Genomic DNA, 13,465 nt, shown 5'->3' with positions numbered 1-13,465 from the left:
GACTTTTTTCATCCTGTGCAGCAGTAAAAGACCTTGGAGTGATTATAGACTCCAGTCTATCATTTGATGCTCATGTAGATAATATTACTAGGATAGCCTTCTTTCGTCTCAGAAATATTTCTAAGATAAGAAATATATTGTCACTCCATGATGCAGAAATACTAGTTCATGCATTCGTCACCTCTAGACTAGATTACTGTAATGTCTTACTGTCTGGATGTTCCAGTAGTAGCATAAACAAACTCCAGTTAGTCCAGAATGCAGCTGCTAGAGTCCTAACTAGAACCAGAAGATACGCCCACATCACCCTAATCTTATCAACACTGCACTGGCTCCCAGAAAATCTCGCATTGATTATAAAATACTATTATTAACTTATAAATTACTAAACGGTCTCGCGCCACAGTACCTGAGAGAGCTTTTCGTCTTTTATGATTAGCCACGCCTACTTTGATCAAAAGGTGCAGGCTATTTGTTGGTACCTCGAATAGTTAAGATCATTTTAACACAGTACTCTCTGACTTTATATGAGGACGGGCTCCCTTTTAAGTCTGGTTCCCCTCAAGGTTTCTTCCTCATATCGTCTCAGGGAGTTTCTCCATGCCATTGTTACTTCTGTCTTGCTCATTAGGGATAAATGTAAGTCCATATTTCTATAAAGCTGCTTTGTGACAATGTCCATTGTTAAAATTGCTCTATATAAATAAAATTTCATTGAAATCGAAGAGGCAGAAAGCAAATGTGTCTACTCAAAATTGCCAAAAACCATCTTTACAGTACGTACACAGGTAGGCAACTGTAAAACAGTATAATCCATCATTAGAAATCGGGAAAACATGCAAGTGTCAAACCGGGATGAATGGAACTCGGAAACATGGCTCAAACATGCACAGCAACACTGGACAGACTTCCCCATGAATCTTAGACACAACAAAGTGTAAATAAGCAAAATAATCAAGAACTAATCCAGAACAGCTGGACACAATCAGACAACAAGTAAATGATAGAACAGGGGAAAGAGGCTTGAATGAGTAAGTGATGGTGTTCCATGTATTCCAACCTCACACCTAGTGTTCCTGAGATAGACTCCAGTATCAACTCCACCCTGACCAGGATAGAGAGGTTAGTGAAGCTGAATGAATGAATAAATTAAATAAATAATCACTATTACATTAATTAGAAGCTATTAGAGAGGTATGTTTGTCCTGGATGGCAGAGAGAGTCTGACAATGAGAGCTAGCATGTTCCAGCTTATAAACAATTAAAATGTTATATAATTTCTGACATTAATAACAACAACAATGAATCACGGTTTTGTTTTGTTTCTTGCAGTGCTAGTTGGACTGGTGCCAAGAGTCAAAACTGCAGAAATTCTGGCACGATTTTCAGTAAAACTTTAGGCGAAGCTCTAGGCATTGAGGCGGCATGTGTGTTCATAACACATGGACATATTTCTCTCATTATTCATGTTCACTTAAGTTAAACATTGTCCAGCAAATCCTATGACCTTTCTGAAAGTGCCTTTCCTTTCCTTTTTCCTTCTGGGTGTTGTTGTTGTTGTTGTTTTATGATTCAAAGAAAGGTCCTGGCATATGTTCAGTAGAGCAGCTACAGTGGCTGTGATATTATTTTTAATCGGGGGTTTTTTTTTTTCTCCAGGTAATATTTTTGCAGGATGTAGATGAAACGTTTTAATCAGTAAACAAAATAAATGATTGAGCCTCATAAATCTGGGGCAGAAGTTTGCTTTGGCAAGAGCACAGGAAGGAAAGACTATCCACTGGTTTTATGAATCTTGTCTGATGTAAGGACACACATGAGTACAGTTTTAGGGCATACGCTATATTCTCCACCCATTTATACAAGGCTAAATAACACACGCATACGAAATGACCACCCGGTATCTCCCATGTGATTTGTTTCAGATAGATAGATAGATATGATTTGTTTAATGCAAAATTGCTGCTGTGCTCCTTAAATACATGAAATCAGGAACTTTGGCATTGGATCTATACCTCGTAGATGTTGGTGTGAGTGGGAAGTATAGACTGATGGGAAGTTTTTGCACTGGCGCCTTCAGTGAAGTGAAATGGCTGGTTAATTATGTGAATGTGTCCTGCCTTGTTTAATTATATATGTGAATGTTTACTCAAGACATCATGGTGGAAACAGGATCTGCATGCACTTTGAGCTAAAATATCCAGTTGATCAATGAGACACAACACTACCAGGGAAGAAGTACAAATGGAGTTAAAGGAAGAATTTACAAATGAGGTGTAAATACCTCAGGAGCAATAAAACATACTTGATAGTTGTGATCAAAGCAAGTGAATCATTCATGTGTGGAAAAAACACATATCTGTTTTGGAATTAGTTGTGTTTAGCCCTCTCTCTGTCATGTCATGCATAAATCAGGATTTCAAAATCCTGAGGCAGTGAGTATTGCAGGGTCTCAGAGTATAACCATTAACCATGTTTTCATTTAAATGACTAGTTGCACTAGTTGTTTGTTATACAGGCTTCTGATGCTTGGCTTCAGCTCCACTATGCCACATATGCATAATAACACTCCTAGCTATGACCCTGTAAGTCGTGCAATGCTTACACATGTTCACTTATCGTTTTGTTGGACAATCTCATATGAATTTGGTCTGACTGCTGTTTCAGCTGGGAAAGCAGAAAATCGTTGGGTTTATCCTTCCTGCCAGTCATGTTGTAAACACACCCCCATGGATCTTTTACTCCACCCCCGTTATTTACTGCTCAGAAACACATACATGGGGAAATGCAGCTATTAAAACTAAAGGTCTTTGCTAAAAATGTGCAAAGGTGCTTAAAGGAAATCCAACAAGTAAAACTGGGAACTGCTTTTTTTCAAGATGGAGGAGTTTGCTGACTGCAAAGACAATGAAGATGGACAAGTTTTTTTTGTTGTTGTCCATTTTACAGCACCCCCTGGAGCAGAGAGGGTTAAGGGCCTTGCTCAAAAGCCCAACAGTGGCAGCTTAGCAGTGCTGGGGCTTGACCCCCGACCTTCCGATCAGTAACCCAGAGCCTTAACCGCCAAGCCACCACTGCCCCTGTTGGTATTGTTATTATTTCTAATGTAATTTTGTTCATTTTGTTAATGTGGATAAACTCACTCAGCCACTGGAGATTCTAGGAGGGGGGTTTGGCATATATGTTGACATGGATAGGATCCAGGGTTAAAAAAAAAAATCAGTTTCTGTTGTTCACATTTGTTGTTCAAACATCAATCACCTCACATTCATACACTTCTTATAAATCAATAAAATTGTCGTCCCTTTCATCACAGGGATCACGGAGATTGATGAACTGATGATGAAGCTGCCGCTTCTATCTGCTGCCAGGTTTCTGTTTACAGATAGTCAGGTTCTGCTGGATCATGGAATTATCAAGGGATGAAAAGTGAGCGGTGCATGAAATTGGCTTTGACACATCACTGTCTGCTTAAAAAATTCATCTTAGCAGCACTGCTGCTAGCGCAGGTAGGTAATGTACCTTATAGATCCAGGGCTCTATATGGTATTGGTGGGGTCTTAACAGCTTAAATACACCGATCATTTCATCTCATGACAGTGGTACCTGTCAGGGGTGGGATATATTTATTAGGCAGCAAGTGAACAGACAGTTCTCGAAGTTGATGTGGAAGCAGGAAAAATGGGCACGTGGCTCTGAGTGTCTTTGACAAAAGCCAAACCATGATAGCTAGAAGACCGGGTAAGAACATCTCCAAAGCTGTAGGTCTTATGGTGTGTTCCTGGTATGCAGTGGTTAGTATCTACCAAAAGTGGTCCAAGGAAGGACAACCGGTGAACCAGCAACAGGGTCATGGGCGCCAAAGGCCCATTGGTGCGCTTGGGGTGCGAAGGCTAGCCCGCCTGGTCCAGTCCCACAGAAGATCTACTGTAGCACAACTGTTGCTGCGTATGGAGCTGAGTAGTTACAGAGCGGTCAGAGTGTCCATGCTGACCCCCTGTACACCACCGAAATCTCCTTCAATGGGCACGTGAACATCAGAACTGGACCATGGAGCAATGGAAAAAGGTGGCTTGGTCTGATGAATCATGTTTTATTTTACATCATGTGGAGGCCGGGTGTGTGTGTGTGTGTGTCGCTTACCTGGGGAAGAGATGGCACCAGGATGCATTATGGGAAGAAGGTGAGCTGGTGGAGGCAGTGTGATGCTCTGGGAAATGTTCTGCTGGGAAACCTCGGGTCCTGGTGTTCATGTGGATGTTACTTTGTGGTATCTGGCACCAAGACGTTAGCAGCAGATCCTTTAAGTCCTATAAGATGTGAGGTCGGGCCTCTATGGATCGGACTTGTTTGTCCAGAACGTCCCACAGACGCTGGATCAGATTGAGATCTGGGGAATTTGGAGGCAGAGTCAACACCTTGAACACTTTGTCATGTTCCTCAAACCGTTCCTGAAGAGTTTTTGCAGTGTGTCAGGGAGCATTTTCCTGCTGAAAGAAGCTGCTGCCATTAGGGAACATGGTTACCACTGCATTTAAACACAAACACTTACCTTTAAACCTGAAAACAGTCAGGGATCAAAAACATAGGACTGTATGAATGAGAAGATGATGATTGAAATAAATCTAATAGGAATCTAGTATATCAGCAATTATTGAATGAATAGTGCTAGTTGTAATTATTAATTGGTTTAATTTACCAAAATGGCTTCAACACTCATTATTCAGTAGTGCATAGAATAGCACTTGATCCAGCACACTCAGATATTTTATATTTTATTTTATTATTATGTGCTCTGATAGTTAATCATGCACAACATCTTAATGAAGCAACAAGGTACTAAATCGAGGATAAGAAATAATAACGTGTTTGAGGGATGTAGGTGATTTAATCATGTTTTTAGTTTGTATACAGTGACTCAAATTGGCACAGGTTCCAGGAAACACAGATTAAGGCGGAATAGCTACTGCTGAGAAGATCTTGGCATCGAATGGAAGTGTTGTTTTGTTTATGATCATGTTCACTAAATTAGCGTCCAATTTCTCAGAACAGTTACACAACTCCTTCAAACCGGATGGATCAGAAAGATAATTATTTCTAACGGAGTCTCAGTGCTAGCCCTGAGCTGTTTCACCAGCCTCGCTAAGCTTCTAGGATTTCGAATCAGCTCAGCCAGTGCACCTGTAGGTGGAACGCTGTGTTTGTCATCATTTTCAGGGATGATGTTTTCATGATGTAGACACTACAGGGCCCACGTGTGGATACGGGCTGTCGCAGATGAAAAATGGAGCGGGATGAGGGCAGGATTTGTGCCATGGGGGTTTATTAGCATTGCGTTAGCCAGCACTTGGCAGCTAATGCGTAACGTCAACAAGCCCTGAGCTCTGACAGACACCTGAATCCTGCACGAATATTTCCCTCGTTTTTTTTTTTTACTTGTAAAAACATTTTCACTCAGGCTAGCATCACCAAAACCTGTGCAGTATTAATGCTAGCACTAATCTAATGCTAATCATAAATATTTATTTTCTAATCACAACAAGAAGTTTATAAACATTTATCACCTAAAAGAAATGTTACTCATTTATACTTTCACTGAGGTTAGCTTTTTATGCTAGATCCTAGTTTCTAAATATAATTGAATCCAAATCACTGAGCTTTAACTCCTACTCTCGGTGGAATTCCAACTTTATAAAACTGCTGAAAAACTTTACCCATTTCATTTTATATTCAGGCTAAATGTTGTGAAATTTACATTCAGCAGCTAAAACTGAAGCATTCATCAACCTTATCCAAAAAAAGAACAATTTCCACTTTTTAAAACACTAATCTAATGCTAATCGTCAGTGCTACCTTTCTGGTTTTTCCCTTTTCAAACAAAACTTTAGAAACAATTAAAATCAAAAGTCAAATGTTACTCGTTTATACTGAGGATAGCTTCAATTTAAGGTTACGCTAGTTCCTAATTTCTAATTTATTCTCATAAATGAGTTGTTAATCCCAGTCACTTCTGAGCCTTTACACCTACCCTACTTTAGAAAAGTACAACTTCTGATATTTTTGTATCCGTTTCATTGTGTATTCAGGCTAAATGTTTCAAAGTTTGCATTCAGCAGCTGACACTAGTGTAAACGAGCTCTGAGATGTCATACAAGTGTCTCTGCGAATCCAAAAAACAATATTTTACTCATTTACAAATTTTAAAAAACATTTTCACTCTGCATATCTTTACTAAAACCTGTGTATTATTCATGTTAACCCTGAACTAGAGCTAATTCTGAATGCTAAACTTTTCTGTCAGCTATTTCCTGAGCGTGACCCCCAGAGTAATCTTTCGAAATCTGCCCGAAATCTAAAAGCTAACCTAGTCATTACACCAAAGCTCAGCTAACTGTAGCTCTCTGAAAGCTAATGCTCAGTTTATTCCTGACCTTAATCTCCATGAGCAGCACAGATTTTTACAACTGTTTTATCCATTTTAATTCCAATCTTGTGACATTAGCATGATCCTCAAGCTGACCTTCCGCCAAAAACCCTTATGTTCCCATTAAGAGACTCAAAAAGCCCAGGCGAAAGCCCAGGTTTCACTTCCTGTATAAAATGATCTTCCTTCTCACTTATACTGTGAGTGGAATAATCAGAGCAGATTAGCAAGCAGTGCTATACTGTTCACAATGGCAGTGAGGCACGTCTGAACCTTGAGGTCAGAGTGTGTTTGATTATGGAACAAGCTAGAATGAGGTTTAGGCTGTTCAACAAGTGTGTGTGTGTGTGTGTGTGTGTGTGTGTGTGTGTGTGTGTGTGTGTGTGTGTGTGTGTGTGCGTGTGCATATGTGTGTGTGTAGAAGGGTTTGTATTTGTGAAGTATGAAGTGGGAGGTTAGCTCATAAAGCTAAGTTTATTTGTTGAAAATATTGACTTATTTAGTAACATTGAGCATTTATGTCAAATAATAAACCCTTTTAGCAGCTGGTATGCATGGCTAGATAATGCTAGTTCAGTTGGCTAGATACCTTCCAGTACAACATACTCGTTTTTTTTTGTTTGTTTGTTTTTTAAGAACAGAAACTGTGTAATGAGAGGAGGCAGAAAGCACAGGGAGACTCCAACAATTGTAAGTAGAGTCCTCATAATTAGAGTCACACAAGGGGATTCCATAATCATGGTTGAAGCACAGAAAAGTGTCAAATAAAGAAATTAATACCACACTCCAAGCTTGGAACTTAATGATACAGAAATTCAGAGTAACAGGTAACAGATTAATGACAGACAAATAAGTGGAAACACTAGCACATGGCACTTGGTGCCACAGGAACTGTGCCATAAAGGGGGAATCTATGAGAGAAACAAAACTACAAAAGAATCTAAGAAATGCTAGTTAGGTATGTAACTGAAGTTCTGTGAATGCAGGTTAACTGGAAACATCTGGATACAGTCTTGTATGAATACACACACATGTGAAGACCTTCAACAAAGTCATGTAGTAACCAAATGACAGAGTATTTTCAATGAATACCACCACAGTCATCTTTTCCTGAAAGCTTCTCACCTGGGCAGCAATAGTTCCAAATGACACAGAACTCAGATATCAGGGGCTTCACGGAATCACGGTTTTATCTCACCACTCCAAGAATCACCTGGATGATGTATGTCACCAATGTCAAAGTGGAACAGGAATCGCCTTAGGACTGACTGGAAAGGTGATCAGAGATGACCACCACACTCACATCACTGGAGGGTGTGATGCTAATCTTGTAGAACCTGGAGAACATGCTTTGTGATACTGGAGAACATGCATGGTGAGGTACTTAGACCTGAAGGACTCCCTTGTCTTTCTTTTATGGCAGAACAGTTGGTCTGAGGATCAGATGTATGCCGTTTGATCTAAACAGTACCATAGAGAGCATGCAAGGAATGCCCTGGAGGTTTGCCTTCATGGAATGCATAAAGGTCTGTTGATTGATTTGGGTGATTTGGTGATATGACCTTGTAAAGGCATCCCAGAACCTCAAGGGTACCCCAGAATCATCTGGCCATCATTGCACACAAAGAGAGCTTTTCTTCAGAGTTGAGCTAATTCCCTCTCTCTTTTTGTTAAAGTGACTGGTAGTCAAAGGCTTTGTTCAGAGACACCTATTTCAGCTTGGCATGTTGCATGGGCTTGTAAAGAGAGACCTTAGGGGACTCCAAAACATGGGGGAAAATCTCACATAAATATCTAGCAGTCCCTGGAGGGAATTTAGTATTTTGGGAATCAAGCAATGCATGGAATAAAAATCAGGATAAGTAGCACAGCACTTTTGGATCAGCTTCCACCTAAAAGCATGCAAGATCAGTGTACTAGAGGATCTTGCATTCAAATGTGTTTCCTGCAATGCTCAGAGTTCTGAGATTGGGGGTCATTCTAAGCAGTCAAAGAAGCACAGGTGACCTGCTTGAGGGCAAATCTCTCCATCCATCTTACTGTCATTGTGTTGACTTGGAACTGGAGGTCCACCTGCACCTCCCCATACCTTTCCCAGATCTGGGCTAGCACTTACTAGTTGCCCTTAGTAAGGTTTACTGTGGATGGGTCCACCTGAACAGAGTTTGTGCAAGGTGGAAAGACTGGTTGAACCTTGTGCCACCATGATGGTTGATGTGGCTGACAGTCATGATGTCTTAATGAACCAGAATGCAGCAATTTCTAAGAACCAGTAACCTAAAGTCAGATGAACTCCCCTCAATTCCAGCTGATGGATGTGTTCTGATCCTAAACCATGCCCCTGTGGTACCACACTGCTCCCCTGCCTGCAAGGTAGGTGTCTGTGGTGAATCACAGGTTTATATTAATGCGCTCATTCAAATATATTATCGTTTCTATAGTAACAGCTAATTCATAGGGACTTGTACAGTGGACGCACCACATAAATTAATTATGAAATGTGTGTAATGTGTATAATCGTCGATACAGTCATGTTTTCTGTAAGGAGAATTGTGTTTATGTAACGTGTATGGAAGGAGTCTCCAGTGTCAGAGCTTTTTAACAGTCAGAGTTGAAGTTTTCTGACATTTTCAGGACAGAGGAGTTTACACTTCTAACACGACAAGCTGGAGAGAGAGAGAAAAAAAGAGAGGCTGGTGCGACCGGGGAACTTCTGTTTATAGCTGCTTTAACGTAAATGAGAACAGGAACTAATTTGTTTTGCCGACATTAAATGTAATTATAATTTAATAAAAAATATGTCTTGTCATTATTTAATAAATTAAAATAGTAATTGTTGCCAATTTGCTGTGGTATTATCACAAATCCCCAGAGAGCACGGTCCTTTTAGCCAAAATCTTATTGTGACTTTTGTTTACTTTTACTTCCTTGCTCTGTCTCCACCCGGTTCCTCTCTAGTTCCCTAATTACTTTGTCTATTAACACCCTCTTGTTTCTGAGTCTCTTTGCAACGTTCTGTTTTGCGTCAACGTGAGTCTCCTTTTCTTATTTCTCATCTCCCTAGCTTTTATCTGACTTTTACCTGTTGCCTGTTTCTCCAGTTTCTGATCATGGGTGATCATTATGTGTCAAAGTTCTCATCAGTTCTCATCAGTTCTCATGTCAGCTCAGTGTGTGATGTGTATAATGATGAAACCTCCAGGGAGAAACTCCACGTTAAACACACTCACACTCACACACACACACACACACACACACACACACACACACACACACACACACACACACACGGCATCTGAAAAATTCCTTTTAAGCCTCATTTGACAGATTTGATGCAGGACACACACACACACGCGCACACACACACACACACACACACACACACACACACACACGCACACACTTGGAATGCTGTCAGTGCAGCGTGGGAAATCCTCTCATGAAATACTTGAAGAAGAGCTAAGTCGTAAGGAAAGTCTGTTAGACACCTGTTAGGGATTATGCTACAGTAGTATGCTAATACGTTTACTGCTACACATTTATTAAATGTACAATTAAATTTTTTAACCCAATAAAGGTTATGAAACAGGAACGCAGTAAATTACTCAATGAAAAATGTATTAATCAATAATGTATAAAAGATCTGAAAGAAGCTAAGCCAAAAATGCTAATCATGAATGAAAGTCGATATTGTCACACTACGCTTCCCATCAGCCACTGCACCTTGTCATGTGTCTCAATTCACCTGTTTCACATTTAGCTCATTAGCACTGGTGTGTGTGTGTGTGTGTGTGTGTATGTGTGTGTATGTGTGTGTATGTGTGTGTATGTGTGTGTGTGTGTGTGTGTGTGTGTGTGTGTGTGTGTGTGTGTATAGCCATATTCAACACTGCACGGTTTTCTTGCGTTGTGTGTTCTGTCCCCACATATCACGTTACGCTTGGTCTTGTTGTCATGTAAGTCTTGTGTGGAGTTTTGTTTGATACTTTATTAAATGTTTCACTGAGATTCTGCATTTGAATTCGCCTCTAATTCTGAATTGCGTATCATGGCGTATAGCGAGAAGTAGCCTTTCAGCCAGCCAGAAACCATCTCCCACCCTCCTGCCCCACTAAGGACATTGATCTGCCTCCCTCCCCTACTGTGGTTGTCATTCAGCCTGCTGAGTCAACGGAGAACGTCGTTCAGCCTGGCTACTTGACTGAAGACACCGCTCATCATCCTTGTTCAGCTGAAGATACCACTCATCATCCTTGTTCAGCTGAAGATACCACTCAGAATCCTTGTTCAGCTGAAGATACCACTCATCATCCTTGTTCAGCTGAAGATACCACTCAGAATCCTTGTTCAGCTGAAGATACCACTCAGAATCCTTGTTCAGCTGAAGATACCACTCAGAATCCTTGTTCAGCTGAGGATGTTGCTCCACCTCCTGGGGCGGCCAAGAGCTCTGCTTTGCTTCCCTGCTCCGCCTTGGATGTCACTACGCCAGGTTCCTCCTCGGACATCGCTCCGCCTTCCTGCTCGGTTAAGGACGTCTCTCTCCCTCCTTGCTCCGCTGAAGACGTCACTCCTTTTCTTTGCTTCGTACCGTATGCCGCTCCCCCTTCATCGCTAAACAGAGAGCATCGCTAAACATTAGGATTTAAAAGACAACGGTCATAAAAGGATTATTAACAGTTATAATTGATGATTAATGGATTATTATTGTTTATACTATGGTCTGTCTGAATACTTGATTCTGATTGGCTGGATGGTGTACGTTAAAAGCGTGTATACCACAGACGGAGCCGGTCAGTTTAAAATCACCGTTCTAAATGAATGCACTGCCTATGAACAACTATAACCATAGTAACATACAGTTAAACTCACCGTTTCATTAGAGTACTCTCTCTCTCTCTCTCTCTCTCTCTCTCTCTCGCCCACATTTGCTCGCTCACTCCTGATTTAGAGCGGGCGAAATTCTAGATCTCACCTGTAACTAATGATAATTAACCACTATTTTTATCCTTTCAGTCAAATTCTGTGCCACAAACATCAATGACAAATATTAAGTTGTCAGTGCTGGCACGTCACCATGATATACGCGGGATAATCCACAGCTAGGTGTTACATCATTTTAATTCCGCGGTTCTTTGCCTCCGCGTTGTGCGTTAAAATCATGTGAGCCATGGATTTTCGCTTACATATAACTGTGATACGTTTAAAACAGTCCTTCTCTACAGCATCATCACTCGTGAATTAACCAGAGGCCTACCCCAGATTCTGAATGAAGTGAGTAGCAGATTGTACTGAGATTACTAAATTAAATATAATGTATCGAGTCGTATCGTATCGCCTGTATCACATGGATATCATCAGATATCAGATATCACTGCCTTGTGAACTGAAATGGGACGTGTATGCTGTGTAAACGTCTGCAGTTCTCTGTTCTGTGTGATGCGCGCTCTTCTAACTCACAACCACGTTCGGGACGCAAGCAAAAGTCTGTCCGATAAATACACCGAGATTCTGTTTACACACTCACACTAACCTGACCTGTGTGTGTGCATGTATGTGTGAGGCCTCTTTTTTCCTGCATAACCTTTTGCTCTAAATTCTTTGTGAGGACAAAGAGTCTGCCGAAAGCGCCTTCGGGGAACGACACGTTTCCACACGCCGATGCGAATTAGTGCAAGAATTTCACATGGTTTAAGTGTGTGTGTGTATGTGTGTGTGTGTGTGTGTGTGTGTGTGTGTGTGTGTGTGTGTGTGTGTGTGTATGTGTATATATATATATATATATATATATATATATATATATATATATATATATATATATATATATATATATATATATATATATATATATATATATAAATCACGTACTGGATATATGCACATCCAGTAATTAAAGAAACAATGAGGGACTTTCATTTTTTTCATTTTTATCAAAATGTAAGCTTCTAATAAATCCACAAAATTGACTAAATCCAAAACTGTATTAAACAAATAAAAAATAAACCCAAACAAATAAGATAACAATTATCAATATATAAACAGCATACATTTTGATTAATAAAAAAAACAATATGGTGTTTATCTGAGAGAATGATGTCCTGATAGAGAAGTAATCACGATGACACTTGATGATGAGTTCTGATCAGAGAGAGTGTGTGTTATTCTCACTGTGCCCCCTACCTAGGCAGCCTTCTACCCTCTGGAGCGCTGATATTCGGATGTGTCCGCAGTACCAGGCTATGTGGTATAAGCGTACTTCAGCGTCCCTGTCTGATGTCGAGTATGATTCAGCAACAGACAGAACATGTGTGTGTGTGTGTGTGTGTGTGTGTGTGTGTGTGTGTAACTTCAGGTCTCGTTATGTTTTACACTTCACAGCTCAACCTCAGCACTGTTGATGTCGCCAACATCAACACTTGTGCACTTTTTAAAACAGACGACCACCGTCTACGCGTTTATATTAACTGCTGACAGAGTCTGAGTTTTTAGCTTTACGGCGCTAGTAAGGAATGCGGCTGATAATGTGGGATGTGAATATCACTAGCATTTGATCCCAGATCTGCTATCAGAAAATTCCTGAAAAGGGTGCCAATATTTTTCACCGATGACTTTCCTGTTTGAAACAGTGTGCATTCCAGTGAGGTTGTTACAATAGGATGCAGGTTGTCATGGCGATTGTGTCATTATCTAGGTTGGCATTACATAATGATAATGAGTCTTTATTGGTCACGTCTACATTACAGCACAGTGAAATTCTTTTTCTCTGCATACCTCAGCATGTCAGGAAACTGGGGTCAGAGTGCAGGGTCAGACAGCACCCCCTGGAGCATAGAGAGTTAAGGGCCTTGTTCAAGGGCCCAACAGTAGGGGTTTGAACCCCCGACCTTCTGATCAGTTACCCAGAGCCTTAACCGCCAAGCCACCACTGCCCAGCATCATAGCATAGTATGTATTTATTCAGCAGGTGGCCATTTTGGATTAGCCACTGCTGCGGATTATTATGGCAGGGAGCAGATGTTATGGCAGTTATTATGGGATGGC

The sequence above is a fragment of the Ictalurus punctatus genome, chromosome 7, assembly GCF_001660625.3.
Source record: "Ictalurus punctatus breed USDA103 chromosome 7, Coco_2.0, whole genome shotgun sequence".
In the NCBI taxonomy this organism is placed as follows: domain Eukaryota; kingdom Metazoa; phylum Chordata; class Actinopteri; order Siluriformes; family Ictaluridae; genus Ictalurus; species Ictalurus punctatus.
The sequence above is the reverse complement of the archived record's forward strand: the minus strand, read 5'-3'. Positions refer to the sequence as shown.